The sequence below is a fragment of the Pyrus communis genome, chromosome 5 (assembly GCF_963583255.1).
Source record: "Pyrus communis chromosome 5, drPyrComm1.1, whole genome shotgun sequence".
Classification (NCBI taxonomy): Eukaryota; Viridiplantae; Streptophyta; class Magnoliopsida; order Rosales; family Rosaceae; genus Pyrus; species Pyrus communis.
The window spans coordinates 21,112,220-21,133,686 of NC_084807.1; the positions used below are offsets into that span (position 1 = coordinate 21,112,220).

The 21,467-nt window shown below is 36.3% G+C and overlaps 1 pseudogene; it reads right to left on the bottom strand.

The window, feature by feature from the left end:
- Positions 1 to 12,855: 12,855 nt before the first annotated feature.
- LOC137734397 (GCN5-related N-acetyltransferase 8-like) lies at positions 12,856 to 19,309 on the bottom strand (annotated as a pseudogene).
- Positions 19,310 to 21,467: the final 2,158 nt, after the last annotated feature.

Genomic DNA, 21,467 nt, shown 5'->3' on the forward strand with positions numbered 1-21,467 from the left:
AAAAATTAAAGCAGTGTAAAATCGAGTTTGAAAATGCGAAAATACCCAACAATTCCGCCATAACCACCGGCATGATCGAGTTCATCACCAGCTCCGGCCCCATCACACTCATCGACGCCATTGCTATAAAGACACACATTATTCTTAGTCAACTCAACAGTGCCATCTAGAGTCCCAGTCATCAATTACTTAGTCTTTAAGTTTTCTATTGTAACTAATTCATAGATTAAGATTAATTAGTTACATTAGTTGTTAACTAAATATTATTAGTTGTTGTGTATAAATACTCCAAATGTAATCAGTTTCATTTAATGAAAGATACATTTCTTATATGGTATCAGAGCACTGCAATCTACTAGCACTTGGTCCTTCTACACCACATCAAAATCTTGTAGGTTGTAAATGGGTGTTTTGAATCAAAAGGAAACCTGATGGTAGTGTGGACAGATACAAAGCATGTTTAGTAGCAAAAGGCTTTCATCAACAAGAAGGTATTGACTTTCAGGAGACTTTTAGCCCGGTTGCCAAACCTGTCACCATCAGAATTCTCTTGACATTAGCAGTGCAATTTGATTGGTTTTTAAACCAGTTGGATATAAGCAATGCACTCTTACATGGGACACTCAAGGAGGAGGTGTTTATGCAACAACCTCCTGGGTTCATTGATCCTTCAAAGCCATCTCATGTCTACAAGCTTTCCAAGTCCTTGTATGGTCTCAAGCAAGCCCCACGAGCATGGTATGATAAATTGTTTCAAACCTTGCTTTCTCTGGGATTCCAGAACTCTCAATTAGATTGCTCCCTGTTTGTTGTTTTCGAGCCATCTCTTGTTATTGTACTAGTATATGTTGATGATATACTAGTTACTGGACCTAGTGCTCCAGCCTGCAATGATTTCATTAACAAGCTAAGTCAACTCTTTCCTGTCAAAGATTTAGGCCCGTTACATTACTTCTTGCGGTTAGAAGTTCATCGCACCTCAGATGGTATTTTTCTCTCTCAACATAAATATGCCATGGATTTTCTTCTCAAGACACACATGGATGGCAGTAAACCATGTACTACTCCTCTTGGTACTCAGAAGTTAGATCACAGGGGTACACTTCTCTCTAATCCTTATGAATATCGGTCCATTGTTGGGGCATTGTAGTATTTGACCTGGACTCGACCTGACCTTTCTTTTGTTGTCAATCAACTCTACCAATTTCTCCATTGTCTGAGAGACACTCAATTTCAATCTGTTAAACATGTCTTACGTTTTCTTAAAGGCACTGTTGATGACGGCATCTGGTTCAAAAAAGTTTATCTCACTCTTACTGCCTTCTCGGGTGCTGATTGGGCCGGATGTGTGTTTGATCGACAATCTACAAGTGGTTACTGTGTGTATCTTGGTAGCAACCTTATCAGTTGGAGTGCCAAGAAACAACACACGGTTGCTCGCTCCTCCACTGAAGCTGAATATCGTTCTTTGGCTCACACTTCTGCTGAGATCACTTGGATTTGCAAAATTTTCAGGGACATCGGCTTTCCATTATCCCAGGTTCCAATTCTTTGGTGTGATAATGTATCTGCAATTTCTCTTGCTTCAAATCCAGTTTTTCATGCTCAAACGAAACATGTTGAAATAGACTACCACTATATCCGAGAACTGGTTTTAGCCTCTCTACTCAAAGTTCAGTTTGTTCCTAGTATCAATCAAATTGCAGATATTCACACTAAGCCTATGTCCAAGGTTCAATTTCAGTTTCTCCGATCCAAGCTTTCACTTGGTTGTCCTCCGTTCAGCTTGAGGGGGTGTAAAGATACACATTATTCTCAGTCAACTCAACAGTGCCATCTAGAGTCCAAGTCATCAATTACTTAGTCTTTAAGTTTTCTATTGTAACTAATTCATAGATTAAGATTAATTAGTTACATTAGTTGTTAACTAAATATTATTAGCTGCTGTGTATAAATACTCCAAATGTAATTAGTTTCATTTAATGAAAGATACATTTCTTATATGTTAATCTGCTCTTGGCCATCAAGTACGCCACTCCCATACCTGAAAAACACACAAAATCCGAACAAAATCATACGTTCCTTAGATCTGAAATTGAAGAAATTTGGCTACAAATTTGTAGAACCTAACTTGAGGATCGAAAATAGGATGGGAAGAGGATTATGGAGGTATAATTTGATAGTCTATTGCTTGTAAGAAAAAGGGAGAGAAAGGATGCGGGAAGTAGAGATAGTGAAGGGGGAAGGAGGAGAGAGAGTGGAGGGGAGAGAGAGGAGGGACATTTGTGAAAGGGGAAAGAGAGGATAACCATTTTAGTTTCGTCCGCCTTTAAAACCACAAGAAATTCTTATAATATGGACTCCACTCCATGACTTTTCTCACTCATTTTGGTGGGTATCCAAAAAAAAACAAATAACCAGCACCGCTTCGGTGCCTACAAAATAAATAATAAAATAAAAATGTAGAAGAAAAGTAATTTTAAGAAATAAAGTTATTTAATAGACATCGATCATTGGTGACTCAATTTTGAAGGTCACTGATATCAGTGGCATCCTACAAAATAAATAATAAAATAAAAATGTAGAAGAAAAATAATTTTAAGAAATAAAGTTATTTAATAGACATCGATCATTGGTGACTCAATTTTGAAGGTCACTGATATCAATGGCATCCCACTCTAAAGACACCAAAAAAATAGTAAGAGTGAGTGCTCTATATCTATGGCTACCAATTGCACATGGTGGGCAAAAAATGGTGTCCTATAAGCATAATTCTAGTAGTATTAATCTCATTTGATTTTTATTTACATTTATAACTTCAAAGTTCTTTCTCAAATCATCAATCTTTCAATTCCAATTCAAGTGCAATTTAAATTAAAGTTAGATAATTAGAATTATATCAATCTTAGTTGGAACGATCTTGTGCTTGCATACTATACTACTTTACGATATGTACACTTGCGAGCATTAAAATTTGAACTTTATTGGGTTAATTTCGGTTAATCTAATTTTGGCAACAAGTTTTTGGCACTGTCGACGAAGATTGAATTAGTTCTATTTATAGCTTATTTTTATTGTTGTTTGTGTTGATTTTAATTTTTGTTTTTGTTTTCTTTTCTTTTTAGGTACTTTTTGAAGTTCATGCACGGTCGTTGTTCTCGGAGTCAAGAGCTTTTACCAAACGATTTAGAAATTAAGAGAACCTTCTGACACATACAAAGAGAGTAAATAAAGCCACCATAACCTATTTATGAAATGGCTCTCCCTAATCCAAACGAGAACCGAACGTTGATGGAATATTCTGTTCTTACTGTGACAACCTCACTATCATGCATCGTTCATCCATAAATTGCTGCCAACAACATCGAGTAGAAGCCATCTTTCATTCAAATGATGTCATCATTTTATGGCTTGTCAAATGAAGATCCTAATTTGCATATTAATGAGTTTCTTGAGATTTGCGACACTCTCAAGATCCATAATGTGACAAATGAAGCAATAAGGTTGCGTTTGTTTCCTTTTTCACTGAAAGACAAGGCGAAGACTTGGCTTCAATCTCTTCCACTCAACTCAATCACAACTTGGAATGACTTGGCAAGCAAATTTTTGCAAAAATTCTTCCCTCTTTCTAAGACTGCTAAGTTGAGGAATGACATAATGACTTTTGCTCAATTCCATGGCAAGCCCTTTTATGAGAGTTAGGAGTAATTTAGAGATTTGTTGTTAAAGTGACCACACCATGGTCTACTGGAATGACTGCAACTTTAGAATTTCTATCAAGGTTTAAGCGCTAATAATAAGCGGATGATAGATGCTACCAATGGGGGTGCTCTAATGACAAAAACCGTTGATGAAGCTTCTGAACTATTCAATATATTGGCTGCTAATTCTCAAACTTGGGGTACTGATAGAGATACCAAAGAAGGCCGAAAGACATGAGATTGACGCCATGTCAACTATGGCTGCACAAATTTGTAGTTTAATTAAAAAGTTTGATAACTTAATGACTATCAAATCTGTGAAATCTTTTGGTGTTGTTTGTGAAATTTCTGTAGGTATACATTCAAGCATCGAGTGTCCCATAATCAATTCTTTTCTGGAGATTATTCAAGAAAGACAATCAAGTGAACAACTTCAACCGCCAACAGTTTGATTCATTCTCAAATAAATATAATCCTGCTTGGCGTCATCATCCAAATTTTGGTTGGAAGAACAATCAGCAGAATCAAGTAAACCTACCTTTACTGTTCCAGAACAATAAAGCCAAAAAGAGTCCAATGAAAGATATGATGGCTCAATTTGCTCAAACTACCAACATTCTCGATCAGAACACGAATATATTCATGCAAGCAACTCAAACTTTTCTACAAAATCAGCAAGCATCCATACGCAAGTTAGAGAATCAGGTTAGTCAGATTGCCAATGCGATGGTTGAGAGAGAGAATGACAAGTTTCCGAGTCAAACTAAGATCAATCACAAGAATCAAGAGCAAGTCAAGGCCATCACACTCCGGAGTGGGAAAGTTGTAGAGACAAAAGATGAAGGAAAAGTGGACCCGGTTGAAAAGTTGGTAAATGGCATCACTGAACTTTAAGAGGAAGAGCAAGTACATGAGAAAAAAATTTCTCCACCTATTCCATATCCTCAATGGTTACAAAAGGCTAAGACAGATCAACACTTTTATGATATTTATGATTTCTTCAAAAAAGTTCACATTAACATTCCTTTGCTTGATGCAAATGCAATGAAACAAATTTTGAGTTATACAAAATTTTCGAAAGACATAAGCACCAAGAAGAGGAGATTCGTTGAGCATGAGACTGTGATGGTATCCGAAGAATGTAGTGTGGTGCTACAAAAGAAATTGCCACCTAAGTTGAAAGATCCAAGGAGTTTCACTATTCCTTGCATAATTAGAAATACTCATTTTGATAATTATTTATGTGATTTGGGTGAAAGTATTATTCTAATGCCATTCTCTATCTTTAAACAATTAGGTTTGGGAGAGATAAAACCAACATTAGTTTGTTTACGGATTGATCTATCACATACCCACGAGGAATTTTTGAAGATGTATTGATGCGGGTTGACAAGCTAATTCTCCCTGCATATTTTGTGGTTCTTGATATGGAAGAAGATCGTGAAATCCCAGTCATCCTAAGCAGGCCATTCTTGGCCACTGTAGATATTGTAATTGAAGTTCGAAAGGGCCTAGTTACATTGAGAATACAAGGAGAGCATGTGGTGTTTAAAGTTTTTAAAGCTATTAAATGCTCAAGTGATGCAGAATGTTTTAGAGTCGATGTTCTAAACAAGGAGGTGAATGGGGATGTCAATTTCAACGCCACCAATTCTTCACCTCTTATCACCGATCCTGCTTAACCCATTCGTAGTCCGGCTAAAGACTATAAATTTAGCGCTTGTTGGGAGGCAACCTAATATTTCTATGTTCCTTTTAGTTTCTTTTTTTTTTTTTTTCTTTCTTGAATTTCTTGCATGTTATGCTGTATTATTTTATTTTCCATTGTAGGAGAACTGGATGTTGTCCACTCTTGGAGTTTATTGTAGAATCAAGTTTGTGGGTTGCTTCTTGTTGGGGAACACAATGACCACCATGTGGTGCATAAACCAAGGAAGTGTCTTTGTCCAAATGTTTTTCCTCGTTCATTTTATTTTATTTCTTTATTTCATATGTTAAAAGACATTAGGGATAATGTCAATTTTAAGTTGGGGGTGAGGTTTAAAAACAAAGAAAAAATTGAAAATTTTCAAACCTTTTAACAAGATTTGAATTGCGTTGTCTTTATGTTGCTTTGTCAATTTTGAGTCCTTTCATTTTATTACTTTAGTTGTCTTGTTCTTACTGCTTAAAAAACAATAAAAATTAGAAAATTTAAAAAGAAAAAAAAAATCAGAAATTGACATAAAATTCAAAACATTTTCTTGTTTTTATATTATTGTTTTGAATTTGTTTTTTGACACACCCCGACCCGAAATGTTCACCTGGAATTCGAATTGAGTTGTGCTAGCCAACACCAGGAGGTGACAAAGCCATAAAGTGTAGTAATGTGGAAAATGTGAATAAATTTAAACCTAAAGTGCCTAAATATAAGAGTGCACTTGTGAGCGAGAATGAACCCATTTCACACGTGATGTCAGAGCATAAGTAAAGTAGGATGAGAATTATGCCATCTAAGGTAACCACCTATACCAAGATTTGCCAAGAATCCTCGTTGACACGAAAGCTCAGCACTAAAACCTGGAGGGGCGAAATATAAGGGTGAGTGGGCCTAAAAATAAAGTTTTATAAAAACCTTTTTGAAAACATTATAACCCCTCGCTGTAAAACAAATATAGTTTCCAAAATATACATATGACGTATAGTATGAAAATACTTATCATAGCCTGCAATATCTCAAGAATTCAATACGTCACAACATTTGTACTAAGCACCTAACGTCCGATAATCACATAATCTTGTATAAATAAACATAACATATCAAGTGCTCATCGACATATACTAACACATGAGTTCATGCAGAGGTAATCTGAAATGAACATGATTGGGTGTAATAATGATTTACGGTCTAGTACTACAATCACGTGAAGACTGGCGCTATGCGCATTCCATACGAGTCCTAATTACTATAACATTCTAGGACAGGACTAGCACCTACAATGGATCCAAAGTAAGCGTACGATGTGATGTGAACATATATGTGAAAGACTGGCCTTGGCTTGGGCAAGTACTAACACCGGTGCAGCAACAATGAGCAAATAATGTAAATAAAATCATATAGTGGTAAGTCGATAATTCATATTACCATAATACTATTCATGGCCATAAATATAATTAAGGCATCAATAATAATACGCATACTTGTACATCCCGTAGGACATTGCATAATTTCATAATTTCTATTAACACGCTAAATCTTATAAACGTTAAGCTAATCTAGGCGTATCGTAGAAAATTCTTTATGAAATATATAAATGGAAACTAACAAATACACACACACACACTACATAAAAGAAAAGACCCACTCACAGTTACTTGTGATGTCACATTCGTTCAAGTTAAGAAGCCGGAATTTTCGATGGTAATTGCACCTAAGCATAATATTGGGACCATTAATAAAACTCAACTAAAACGATTAAATTTGGGAAAATGGAGTGCGGATTTGGAATCAAAGCGTTGAGATACACTAAGCAGGGGGTCATGGGTAAATATTGTAAAAAGTCAATCAAGCCACCCTGGCAGTCAACTACATTAAAACTTTGAAATTTCACTAAATGGATGTCGAAAATGGACTCGGGCGTCAAAATTAGCCTAGGAGGGTTTCCGAGAAAACTTTCAAAAAAGTCAATGCAAGGAATATATCCAAGGAATATTCTAGAGAATATTCTAAAATATTCTAGGAATCCATTTAGGAACTGAGCTAGGTTGGATCCTCGGTTCGGATTCCGATCCGGGTTTATTGGATTTTTTTTTTAACCGAGTTGGGTCGACCCATTGTCTCGCAGGTTGAACCCGTCGGACAAACGAAGAAGAACATCGGTAGTTTGGCCAGGAAACTTCCCATGCTCTGTTTAGCTTCGAATCTGAACCAAAATTCGCCATTTAAAAGCCAAATTAAAGCTAGGAAGGCAAAAGATGCGAAATATACCTAAAAGGGACTAAGTTGTGGCCAGAGTTGGCCGAAAAATGGCTTGAAGCTGCTAGATCTCTCCTAGAAAACTGGGAAACTTCCCCCACGTTGTTTCTTGCGTCCAAACATCACCAAAATCCCTCAAAGTTACCCTAATCATACTACAAAACATGATCTACGAAGAACTTGGGGTTTTCGAGGTTCACCTTTGTCAGAAAAATGAAGTTTCACTGGAGAAGGCGATGAACAGTGGCCAAAGCCATTGTGCAACCACATCTCGAACTAAGGTGCACTGAACTAACTAGATAACGGCGATGGTAATCTCCCTTCGAGGCTAGTGGTCTAATTTCGATGGTTTTGACAGAAGATGGTGATGCTCCGTCGTGGTAATGTCTGCATAACTGCAGAGATGAAGAGAACGGGCGGGAAAGAGAGGTGAAAGATGATGGAGAGGAAATCATGGCAGTCGGTGATGATTCGTGACTAGCCTAGGTTCGTGGTGGTGGTGCTCGTCGGAATGGCGAGGGTAGTATGGTGCAGTTTCTCTACACTTACAAAGAGAGAAAAACGAAACGGAGTTGATAGATGAAAGAGAGTGAAATGAGGGAATGAGAGATGAGGTGACAGCAAATGAGTTGAGAGTTGAAAAAAATGGATTGGGAGACACATGAGAGAAGGAAAGAGTAGGGTGTAGGCCCCACATGGCTCACAAAACAAGCCACAAAATATCTTCAAACAGGAAATTACCAAATTGCCTTTCACGTTCATAAGTCCGTAAAATCTCTATCGTAACTTCAAATTCGATTCCACTTGTGTTCACGCGTTCGTATCATCGAGTACTACACCAATACGCTTAAAGAATAAGTCATACATCTCTCTAAACAATGATCAACAGAAGTCAAAATTCTTGCCTCTAGGGGCATTTTTGTTTAGTCACTCTTTTAAAATTAATAAAATCGTAAAATTAGGAACGGGTTGTCACATTTTTTGTTAGTTTCCTGACCCAATGATGTGATTGGTTGAATTCTAAACATGGTGATTGAGAAATTAGTAAGCATGTTTTAGGTGAATTTTCTTCTCTTGCTAGTTTTGTACATGTTTGATCATCCTTGAAATAGGAATGCACATAGCCTTGTTGATTTGAAACTAAAGCATGATTTAATGTTTCATATGTGAATGTAGTGACCAAATGGGAAAATTGTGAGCTTTTGAGCCTAATATGATTGAACTATCATGCATCAATCACATTTATTCTCATGCATATGATCTCATTCTTACATGTATCTCTAGAACTTGATTTATACCGTTTGATTCATTCATCAATTCATGCAATAACTTGGAAAGGATAAAGGCCATTTTTAAATCGTTTGAGCCTTTCAAGTCTACCTTATATGCTCCTTTTATCATTAGTAGCCCTTTGAGCCTTAAATTAAGCCTTTTCTTTGCTAGCCATATCTCCCTACCATGCTCCAATATTGGAGTTGAGCCCTTATGCATATACCTATATTTTATTGTTTTGAGAAAGTATTATAGAGGTTAGGCTATTGGGTTTAATTTATGTAGAAAAATGGATGGAGAGTGTGTACTACATTGAAATGTGAAAACGAGGGGCGTTCTAGCTTTATATATTCGAGCATGATAAAAAGAGAGAAATGATTAAAAATCTACAGTAAGCTCGTTATTTTGTGTGGGTAGTATGGGTTTCATTCAGTTATGTAAATATTGAAGAAAAAAAAATTGTAGAGTGCTAAGATTTGAAATGTGTTATGTACAAGCATACTTCTATTCTTAATGTTCATTGTTATTATACGTAAAAAGCTTGAGTGTGCAATTGCATAAGTTGGAGGGATAGCTTGTGATGCAAAGTTCATATTTCCAGTTGAAATTGTGAGGGGATGTTACTGTCCTTGGCTTGCTCTAATGTATACTTTCTCAAAAAATTTGAATTCCATATCCTTTCTTTCAATAGCTTATCACCTTTAGCCCCATTACAACCTGACAAAAGACTTTTTTATCCAAGAAATTACTTGAAATTGATACCGAGCTAGGTTGATAAGCAAGCATATGGCTGCATGTTTAATTAATGAGATCATTTAAGTGAAACATATTAACCCAGAAAAGTGTATGTCCAGTGAGAAGGTCATTTGTTTGCATATGATGATTTTGATAAGCTTGGAATTGCATTGGCAAGGCTATATTATACACACTACACCTCAAGGATGATAGAAAGGTTTTGGCTAACACATGGAATATGGTTGATTCAGTCGCTTTGTGCTTATGAAAATTCTTGATTATTATGAACTCTTAATTGAGATTCTTTGAGGTCATAGGGGGAAGCTAGCGTTTTCCATGCCTTTTATTTATTTATTTATTTTTTTTTTTTATGTTTTTCTTTCTTTTACTCGAGGACTAGTAAAACGTAAGTTTGGGAGTATTAGTTGAGAACCTATTGTACTATTTATTTTACCCCGAAAGCTACATTTTCTTACGATATATTTGATTTTAACGAAAGGAACTACATGATTTTGTGTTCTCAAGCTAGATTAATGTGATGGAAATTATATTGGATCTCATTAGTTTTAAATTGAGTTAAATGAGTCAAATTTCTCAATATTTTGCCTAAATAAACTGAGTGTGTGTGCTTTTGGCATATTTAAGATCACATGTTTTTCTTTCTTTTTGGGTTTCAAATACATTATGCTATTTAAATGTTATGCAGGGTGCATGGCCACTTCAAGAAGAATACGGCCTTTATCCTTTTATTCCACAGAAAAGAAAAATGAAAGCTTTGCCTTCTCTTCTATTCTCATGAGCAAGCCGACACAGACACAATTGTAGCAGAATATGACCACTTACAGATTTTCTAGAAGTTAGACGGCGAGATGCAAGGATGCTATGACTGCAGCAAGTAAACTCAAGATAATAAGTTTGTGTTAAGCTTTCATCGTTTTTTTTTTTTACAAGCAACGATAGATTGGTATTTCATTCAGCATCTCAAACAGTACATGGGTGCCTAAGCTTCGTCGGTTACACAGAAGGAAATGAAGGAAGACAAGAAGAAAAAGAAGTTTTGCTAGGCACTAATTTATCAATTATTAGGCTCTTGGAGAATAAAGGAGAAGACAAAAGAAGGGTTGGAGGTGGATCATTCAAGAAAGAAAAAGGAACGGCTTGGTGTTTTGTTTTGGCATTAATTTTGCAATATGGGGCTGATCATTATGGAGCATTAAGGAAACGGAAGAATAGAGAATTTGAACCACATTATTATTAGTTCATTGTGAGGTTAAGCTCATCTATTTCCTTTCGTGTAAACAATATCGTTTGTTACACCACGAAACATTTTTGCTAACCATTCTAAACCTTAGTGTATGGTCACATACATCTAATCATTTTTCATGTGCCATTTCACTTAACATTTGTTTTTTTTTTTTTGGGTAAATTACATAAAACTACCTCAACTATTGGGTCAGTCACAATTTCATACCTCATCTTTAAAAAGTTTCAATGTCATACCTCATCTTATGATTTGTTACAATTTCATACCTTCCGTCAGTTTGTATATCAATTCTTCTGTCAAATAGTGATGTAGCTTAAAAAAATTTAATAAAACTTTAAACATTTAATTAAAGATTAAAAATTAAAAATAAAATAAAATCATTTAATATTTTTTTTTCTTTTTCCATGGGGGACCCACCCCCCTAAACGACCTGTATCTCCTTCCTTCCCCACTTCTCTTTCTTGCCATGCCCAGAACCCCCCCCCCCCCAACCCACCTAGGTTTTTTCATCCACCATCCCTTTTCCTCCCATATTCTCTCTCCCTTTCTCCCTTTCATGTTGCAACAGTAGCCTCGTCAGCCCCGAATCCAGATCCCACCCCAAACCCAGATCCACGCGTTCCCGTCTTCCCCCAACCCACTCCCCAAACTAATCAAATAAAATCAAATCCCAAATTTTCTCGGAAAATCCTTCACTGCAAACCTAATAACCCATTAGAAACATTTATTTTCCCTGGAACGAAATAGCCCCCAGAGAAATTTTTTGATTCAAATTAAGGGTTGCTTTCCTCAAATTTTCTTTTCTGGCTTTGGTAGGTCGATGGGTAAGGACTAATTCAAAAGAATGGTGGTGAAGATGATGAGGTGGCGATCATGGCCGCCTCTGACGACAAAGAAGTAGGAGGTGAGGCTAGTGGTGCAGAGGCTGGAGGGCTGGGATCTGGTGAGAGAGGGTGTAGACGGGGCCGGTCCATAGGACAAAGAAAAAAAGGACAAGTGGACGACGGAGATTAGGTGGAAAGGATCCAAAGGAATGGCAGATGAAAAAACCCAGGTAGGTTAGGGGGTTCTGCACACGGCGAGAGAGAGAAGTGGGGTAGGAAAGAGATACGGGTGGTTTAGGGGGTGGGTCCCCCATGGAAAAAGAAAAAATATTAAATGAATTTTTTTTTTAATATTTAATTAATTTTTTAAATATTTTATTAATTTTTTTAAGCCATGTGACTATTTAACGGAAGAATTGACAATCAAATTGACGGAAGGTATGAAATTGTAACAAATTATAAGATGAGGTATGACATTGAAACTTTTTAAATACGAGGTATGAAACTGTGACTGTCCAATAGTTGAGGTAGTTTTATGTAATTTACCTTTTTTTAAAATAAAACAAAATTGAAAAATTAACATTTAGTGTAAAAGTTAACTAGAGTTAGTTGAAATGACACGTGATAAATGATTAGGTGTATGGTGAGCAAAAATTATCTCATCCACCACTTTGATTTTGCTTTTCAAATTAAAATTCTAGAACCCACACTCCTTGAGTAATGGAACCACTTCTATGTGCTACACTTATACAAATGATTTATTTATTTTTTGATAGAACACTTATACAAATTATGGTAGAAATGAAAAGTAAGAATAGCATTTTTTTTTTTTCCATTCATTTCTTTTTTTTTAATCCGAAATTTAGGAAAGGAAGCCCAAAATTAATTAATTATTTTTTTCTGGCATATTTTTTTTTACTTCAACACATGTCCAATTCTCGGAGTCTAAAATTGCAACACAAATGGCATTCCTTGGATAACAAGTCACAAAAAAAACAACTAAGAACCCAAAAGCAAAAAATTAAACAAACATAACAACAATGCCATTGAGATAACAACAAGAGAAATTTTGAAACTAGATAGGATATAACCAGAATCCAAATGTTACACCCACGACTCATGTAATTTCCTCAACTTTAAATCCCGGAAAAGAGCCATGGAAATTATCAAGTTAGGAATTGACATAAGCATTGAGAGCATCACCTGTGAACCTGCAAATCCTCCACTCACCGCATGCCTCGCCACTACCGAAAGCAGCATATTCCCGAGCCTTTTCCTCCTGTAGCAGTCCCTCACAAACAGGTCTTCAATGTAAAACTCTCGCTTCCCTAGACGGGTGGAGTAATTTGGGAAAAATAGCACAAACCCAGCAACAACGGCATCCCTGCCGTTGGACCTGAACAAATCGCGTTCTGGGTCATCGATGGGGAGTTCCAGATCAGGGTTTTGATGGTGGGTGGGTAGGTCGAGTTGTTGCACTTAAGGTGAAGGTGTTCCACGAAAGGTGTTTGAGAGACCTCGAGGACGAAAATGGTGAAGGACTGGAATGGAGGGGAGGTGAATAGTCTTAACTGCAAGGAAGAACTTCATAGAAATCAAGAAATATGTAGACTAAGAAAGCTTAAAGAAGAAGAAAACCAAAGAATTTCTCAATATATTTCTGTAACTGTTTTTGTTATACACTGACTTAACCAAAATACAAGAGGAAATGAAATATTTATACCACTCTATATGTGCATATGTTCTGCACATGTACAATGATGACCTGGCATATTATTTACTTATCTAATACCCTCCTCAATCTTAGCTTAGATAACCAAGTTTAAGATTGAAACAGTGACAAAGAAAATCTGGACCATGAAGACCTTTGGTGAGCACATCGACAATCTGAGCTCTAGTACACACATATTCAACAGATAAGTCACCTTTTTGAACTTGTTCACGGACAAAGTGAAAATTCGTTTCCAAGTGCTTGATTTGAGAGTGTTGAACCGGATTTAAGCTCAAAGCTATTGCAGATTGATTATCACAATACACCACCGGAAGATAGGATAAAAACTCATGTAAATCTTTGAGAATGAGACGAATCCAGGTAATATCAGCTGTAGTATGTGCTAAGGCTCGATATTCAGCCTCAGTTGAACTTTGAGACATAGAGGACTGCTTTTTAGATTGCCAAGAAATAGGATTAAAGCCAAGATACACAACATAACCAGTGATAAATCTCCGAGTGTTCAAATGTGCAGCCTAATCCGAATCACTATATGCAGTCACAGACACAGAACTCCCAAAAGTATATGTCAAGCCACATTGAATAGTCCCTTGCAAATATCGAATTATTCTTTTGACCATAGCAAAGTGTACATCCGTAGGAGCATTCATATATTAACATATAGTATTCACAGCAAAGGCAATGTCTGGACGTGTAAATACTGTAGAGCCCCAACCAAACTTCGATATAGAGTAAGATTAGTGAGTGAGGTACCTTCAGTAGAAAGAACCTGATTATGAGGCTTACAGAGTATAGAGCACAGCTTACAATCATCCATGCCAGCCTTGTGAATCAGATCAATCACATATTTGGCTTGATTGATAAACAGATCCCTATTTGTCTTATAAGTAACCTGTAAGTCAAGGAAATAAGCTAACTTGCCCATATTCGTAAGATCAAATACTTCACTGAGAGCTGTGATCACAGATCGTATCAATTGGGAATTAGAGCCTGTAATTATGATGTCATCTACGTACAGAAGTAAAATAACCACATGAGCTCCTTTGATTTTAACAAATAGACTATAATCTAACATTGAAGCTTCAAATCCAACAACCTACAAATAGTTAGTAAATTTGGCATTCCAAGCTCGGCGAGCTTGTTTTAAACCATAAAGAGACTTAACTAATTTGTAGACGTGTGTAGGAACTGAGGATTGACAAAGCCTTGGGGTTGCTTCATATAAACTTCTTCATGCAATTCCTCGTGAAGAAAAGTGTTCTTCACATCAAGTTGTCGAAGATCCCAATGATGTGTAACGGCTAGTGCTAAGATTAAACGAACCATAGTATGTCGAACCACAGGACTAAATGTTTCTATATAATCCAACCTCTTTTCTTGGTTAAACCCCTGAGCAACCAGGCGTGCTTTATATCAGGAAACAGAACCATCACTATTCTTTTTTATTTTATACACCCACTTGCTACCAATGACATTCTTATCATAAGAATTAGGAACAAGTGTCCAGGTACCTTGTGCTTGAAAAGCATCAAACCTATCTTGCATTGCCCTTTGCCACTGGGGAATATTATATGCTTGTTTAACAGTTGATGGTTCTGAAGCATCCAGAATGTCAGCAACAAAGGTGAAACCCCCTAAGAAGTGATCATAATCCTCAAGAGTCAAAGACTGCACTTCTGGGAATATAGCTGTTAAGGCCGAGTAGTCTTTTCTGTTTATTATACCAGTTCTTAACCTTGTTTGAATTCCCTGTGAAATAGATGTATTACCTGTGCTAGGAGAACTAGAAGAACTGAGAAGAGGTAACGCAACTTGGACAGGCAACATAGGGCTGGAAAGAGTAGCATGTGTAGTAGAGTCCTGTGCATTTTCCAAAAAACTCGAAGAAACATGATGATGTGATGTAAAACCAAGTGATTGCGTGACTGAAACCCGTGGGGAAACATTGCTGGAATCAATACCAGAAGAATGATCTATTGGAGATGGTAACTTTACAATTATAAGACTTACAGTACTACTTTGACCAGAAGACATGGAAGAAGTGGCATCTGTAGTAGTTGAACCAACATGTCTATAAGGAAATATAGTTTCATCATGAATGACATAACAAGAAATAATAACTTTCCCAGTTGATATACTGTAGTAGATAACACCTTTATAACCTTGTGAATATCCCAAGAACACACATTGGGTTGATCGAGGCTGCAACTTATTAGTATTGTAGGGCCTAAGATAAGGATAAATGGCGAAACCAAAAACTTTGAGATTAGCTATGTCTGGTTTCTTGCCAAACAACTTCCCAAAAGGTGAAATCATATTAAGACCCTTACAAGGCATCCTATTAATAAAAAAGGCAGCATGATTGATTGCATAAGACCAAAACTTGTTAGGTAACTTGGCCACTGATATCAATGTAATAGTTGTTTCAATAAGATGTCGATGTTTCCGCTCAACTAATCCATTTGGCTGAGTTGTGTAAGGACAAGAGATAAAATGTAATATACCATGTGTAAGCATGACTAAGAAATTCTCCACCACCATCAGATTGTAACACTTTTAACTCTAGTATGAAATTGATTCTCAATATATGCACAGAATTTGACAAAGGTTCCAAAAACTTCTGATTTATTCATGATAGGAAATATCCATACAAATCGAGTAGCTTCATCTATAAAAGACACATAATATCGAAAACCTTCAACTAAAACAATTGGAGAAGGGCCTCCTACATGTACTTTGTAAAAGGGAATATCTACTCTATCAATCCTATCAGAAAAATGAAGTCTACTCATTTTCCCATCAAGACAATGAGAACAAAGTTTGACAGTTACATCAGAAGTAAAAGCTATATTTGATTCTCTAAGCATAGTTTTCAATATGTCATTCGAAGGATGACCACAACGCTGATGCCACAAGGCAGATGTCACAGACTGTCCCAAATAAGCAGAGCCTACACCTTGATCCATTAAAGTGGGAAAAATATGCACGGGTACTCGAAACAGCTCATGATCGCTACTCTTTCCACGGTGGAGGATCGCCCATGTTGCCTTGTCTTGCACAAAAAACTGAATATCATCACAGATAAACCAACTATGATTGTCTTTGTACAACTTTTTAACAGACAACAAATCCAGTGTCAACATTAGCACATGTAAAATGTTCTTAAGATGTAAAGCATTAGAAGGAGTTTGCGAAGTGCTATGACCAATATTTTGGACTTTCAAACCTTCACCATTTCCCACTATTATCTTCTTGGATCCTGCATAAGGTGTAGATTGAGCAAGGATTGTCAAATCGGGTGTTATGTGGTGCAAAGCACCAGTATTAAGAATCCAGGAATCTCCATTTGCAATTGCAGCAGAAGATTGTGCATTCATAGCTGGAAAACAGGGTGGAGATGACATAGATGGAGAGCTAAATTGTGGAGACTGATTGTAGTGCATAAACTGATGAGATTGACTGTTATGCACATACTGAGGAGACTGACTATTATGCACAAACTGAAGAGTTTGATTGTTATTCACAAATTGAGATTGAGGAGATACCAATCCCATATTAGCTTGAGAAGACATAGGAAAACCTTGATATGCATAGTTGGCTGATAAGGAATAAGGAGGTTAAGCTCCTTGATAGGCATAATTGCCTCTATGCCTGCAGTTTAATGCAATATGACCACGTTTGCCACAAATTTGACATTCTTGTACAGACTGTCCACCATCATTTCTATAAAGATAAGTAACTGCAACATGACCTTTGCAAGAACATATTTGACACTCGGGGACAAGATCAAACCTGTTAAAAGTATTGCTTGACCATGATTGCCAATTTGGAACAGATCTGGAATTATTGAACTTGGGTTTATAGCTTCCATTACCTCGAGGTCCATAGTTATTCATACCAAACATTCTGCCATTCTGATTCAAGCCTGAAAAACTATTCGAATGAAATTGATTACCAGATGGAGGATAACTTATCTGAGAAGAAGAACTACCAGATGAGCCATAGCTAAGATTTGGAGAGAACTAAGGAGGTGAAGGATTACTCGAATAACTTGAAGATCCCCCAACATGATCAGTAGAAGAATTAGCATTCACAAACATAACAGACATCCCCTAAACCAAAGAATTCATTATGGCTTCAATACTCTTCTCTGCACCGATTAATTGAGCTCGAAATTCCTTAAGAGTAATGGGTGACTCTTTGGCAAAAATAACAGTTCTAATTGTATCATAATCAGAAGGTAGAACTGTGAGTGCAACAATAATAAGATCATTATCTGACATTTTCTCTCCAGTAGCCTGTAATTGATCTTTTAGTGCTTTCAACCTTAGCAGATACTTATCAATAGTATCCTCTCCACTTTTTGCATAATATGTAGTTCAGCTTTTAGATGATTGACACTAGCTTTAGAAACAGACATATATCGATCATGTAAGGTAATCTAGGCCTCATGAGACGTCTTACAGCCAACCACATGCTCAATTGCATCATCACTAAAGGTGGCAATCAACAAGCTTAACAATGCCATATCCATCTTCACCCAGTCTTTATACGCAACATTAACCTCAATAATAACTCTTAATTCAGGGGTGAGAACAAACTTGGGAGGACATACAGAATCACTCGTGAAATGATCAAGACGATTATATCCACGCAAAACATAGCTAAACTAAAAACTCCATTTAAGAAAATTATCATCATTCAGTTTCATCGTGAGCATACCCAGCAAACCTTCAATTTTCACTTAATTAAACATGATTGGAAGAACAAATTCACTGTAATATCAACAAATGTAACAAACATAAAAAAAATAATGGACGAACCCAGAAAAACCCAGGTGAAACTTAAGTCGGTAGAAAGAACACAGATGAAAAATTTACAAAATTAACTTCAAACACAGAATCAAGAGCAACCAATCACTATACAATTTCAAGAATCACAAACAAACTTCATCACTCGACATCGACCTTCATTCAATTCACTTAACGCAAGAAAACCCAAAATTCACAACAAATTGGCACCGGCCTTTCATGAACGCAGCATATAAATCGTCAATTCAACAGAAACTATGGCAAATTGGCATCGGCCTTTCATGAACGCAGCATATAAATCGTCAATTCAATAGAACTATGGCATTGACCTTCAATTATACAAAGGTTCGAAAAAAAAAAAAAAATCCAGATCTAAGCAAAATTCTTGAGAATTTGTGAAAGCCACAGAAACAATATCACCTTATCACCAACCGAAGCAGCGAAACCTATAAACCAGACCCATTGCGCAAGCAAGACTGGCTCTCGATACCATCTTAACTGCAAGGAAGAACTTCATAGAAATCAAGAAATATGCAGACTAAGAAAGCTTAAAGAAGAAGAAAACCAAAGAATTTCTCAATATATTTCTGTAACTATTTTTGTTATACACTGACTTAACCAAAATACAAGAGGAAATGAACTATTTATACTACTCTATATGTGCACATGTTCTGCACATGTACAATGATGACCTAGCATATTATTTACTTATCCAATAAAGAGGATAGAGAAGAGGGAGGACTCGGTGGCGACGAAGAGGTCGGTTAGGTGCTCGAAGACGGCCAGCTGGTGGATGAGCTTGTGGATGTGTGGGACGTCGGTGGGGAAAGCTAAGCGAATTCGGTAGAAGAGTGAGTGGCCTATTGGGGTACGTCGTTGAAGGCCTCTGGGGCTGAGGTGGGTGGGCGGCGGTGCGGTGGCGGCCATGTTTGTGGTTGGGGTTTGGGTATTTGCTTGTTTAGCAACTGAGAAAAGTTGGCTACAGTTTTCCAGGAAATGCGTGGGAAAATGGTACTGGTGTGTGAGGAGTGAGGACTGAGGTGGGGAGTGGGAGCAGTTTTATAATTGAGTTGGCGATCAGGTTTCAATCCTAATCATTTGTAAAAGAGAAAGCTTAGATGGTCTTCAATTTTTAAGTTAAAATGTAAAAATTTTAACTTAGAAATAGTTTTTTTTTGTTACAAACCTTCTAGCTAAATTTTTAGTCTGAAATTATTAAAGAATGCATTTAGGATAATTTTTTTTCTTGAAGTAACTTTCAAAAAATAAAAAAATTATGTAGACTATCATAATTTAATTTTAGGAATATTTTAATCTAAAAATTTAAATTCTTATCAATATTGAAAAATCACAAAACCGACACCATAAAAATTGTGAAATACTATGAAAGAATATGAAACACGTGAAATAATTTTTTAATTAGCCACTGGATTTAAATTTGTACCGTAAGATCCTGTTTTGACCATTGAATATGGTCATATTAGATCTTAGTCATTAGGTTCAATGAATTTATAAATATAAATCTAAAAAAAAATAGACATATATGGTGACCGGGTCACTAACTCAGGGAGAATTCAGGCCTAAATTTGCCCCCAAAATGAGTTTTGGACTCAAACCTATATTTGGCCTAAGGCTTGGAATAAATTAGGGTAGATTTAGAACCTAAAATCCGAGTTTTACAAGTTAGAGTAAGTCTAAAAAGACTATTAAAATATGACTCTTTAGATACTTTTGTCAACATATTTTTTTTCCCAATATTCAAGTTCCAGCTTACCATACCATTACCATACTAGAGTCTTATTAGCATTTCTCTTTTGTCAACATATTTTTTTCTCAATATTCAAGTTCCAGCTTACCATACCATTACCATACTAGAGTCTTATTAGCATTTCTCTTCTCGTAGATATTTGGATAGGATACAAAAAGTTTCTGTCAATTTCGGTGAAAGTTGTCAAAAGCAAAAATCAATTTTGTTTGGATGATTGCAATGATTGGATAGGATACGAAAAGTTAGGGGCAATTTTGTGAATTGATGATTAGAGAAAAAAAATAGGAAATCTCCGCGCAAGTTCCCAATTGTACACATTTGAATAAAAAAAGTAGAAAATTTGAAAAAATAATGAAAAAGTATTCGCGGGTGGAAGTTTGTTTATTTTTGAAGCTCTTTGGTATATAACTATTAAGGAGTTTGTAGCTTAACTTACTACAAGTTAGTGGCGGAAATATTTTTCTGTGAGTGGTGAATGACATTGTTTCCTTATGCTCGTTGGTAGATTGAGAGCTATGACTTTCTTGGACTTGGTGTTTGTTGAAAACTTTCGTTTAGGGATGAGTCCGGTTCACATCGGTTCGATTTTTATCAAAAACGAAAAACCGAATCAAAATTATTGTGAGCTTCGTTTTAGTTTGGATTTTCTTCCGATTTTTTCGGTTCGATTTGCATTCAGTTCGGCTCGGTTTAAGGTTTAGGCAATGATGAACCGAGCATGATCTCAACATCTCATCATTAGCTAGACCAAATGTGGTTGCTGCAGACGAAGCATATATCTCTCAGCCGGAGAACAATGACGATCGTTTCATGGGCATATCACTCGTTTGTGATCTTTATCATTAGCTAGTCCAAACGTACTTCGAACATGGGATGGCATATATTTCTTTCTTTCTTTTGGTTCCTTGAGGTAGCGGTGAGGCTTGTGGCTGTAATCTGTTGATTGATAATTCATGGTGATCTGCATTTTTTCTAAGTTGTCCACCATTAATCATTTTGATTATTTTGTGAAAACTTCTGTTAAATAAAGATAAAATGATTGATGGTGAATAAAATTCAGAGACCACTCTTATCGATTTCAAATCTCAGGAACAAAAGTGAGAAATTATGTCAATATTAAAAACCATTTTAGTTAAAAAGCGATAATTTAATAATCCACAAAAAATGACCTTTTACTACAATAGTGGAAAGGTGTTAAGCTGTTGCATGATGACGCGGGTTTGAATCCCGTTAATCATAGTTCAAAACATATCCTTTTTACACGTTGGTTTTTAATTTTTTTAATCTTCGATTTTGGTTCCGTGTTCAATTTGTTTTTTTTTTCGGGGTGGCCCCTGTCGAACCCACCTCTACTTTCCTCCTTGCTAAGTTCTGTTTCAACTCTTTTGTTTTACTAGTATCACTT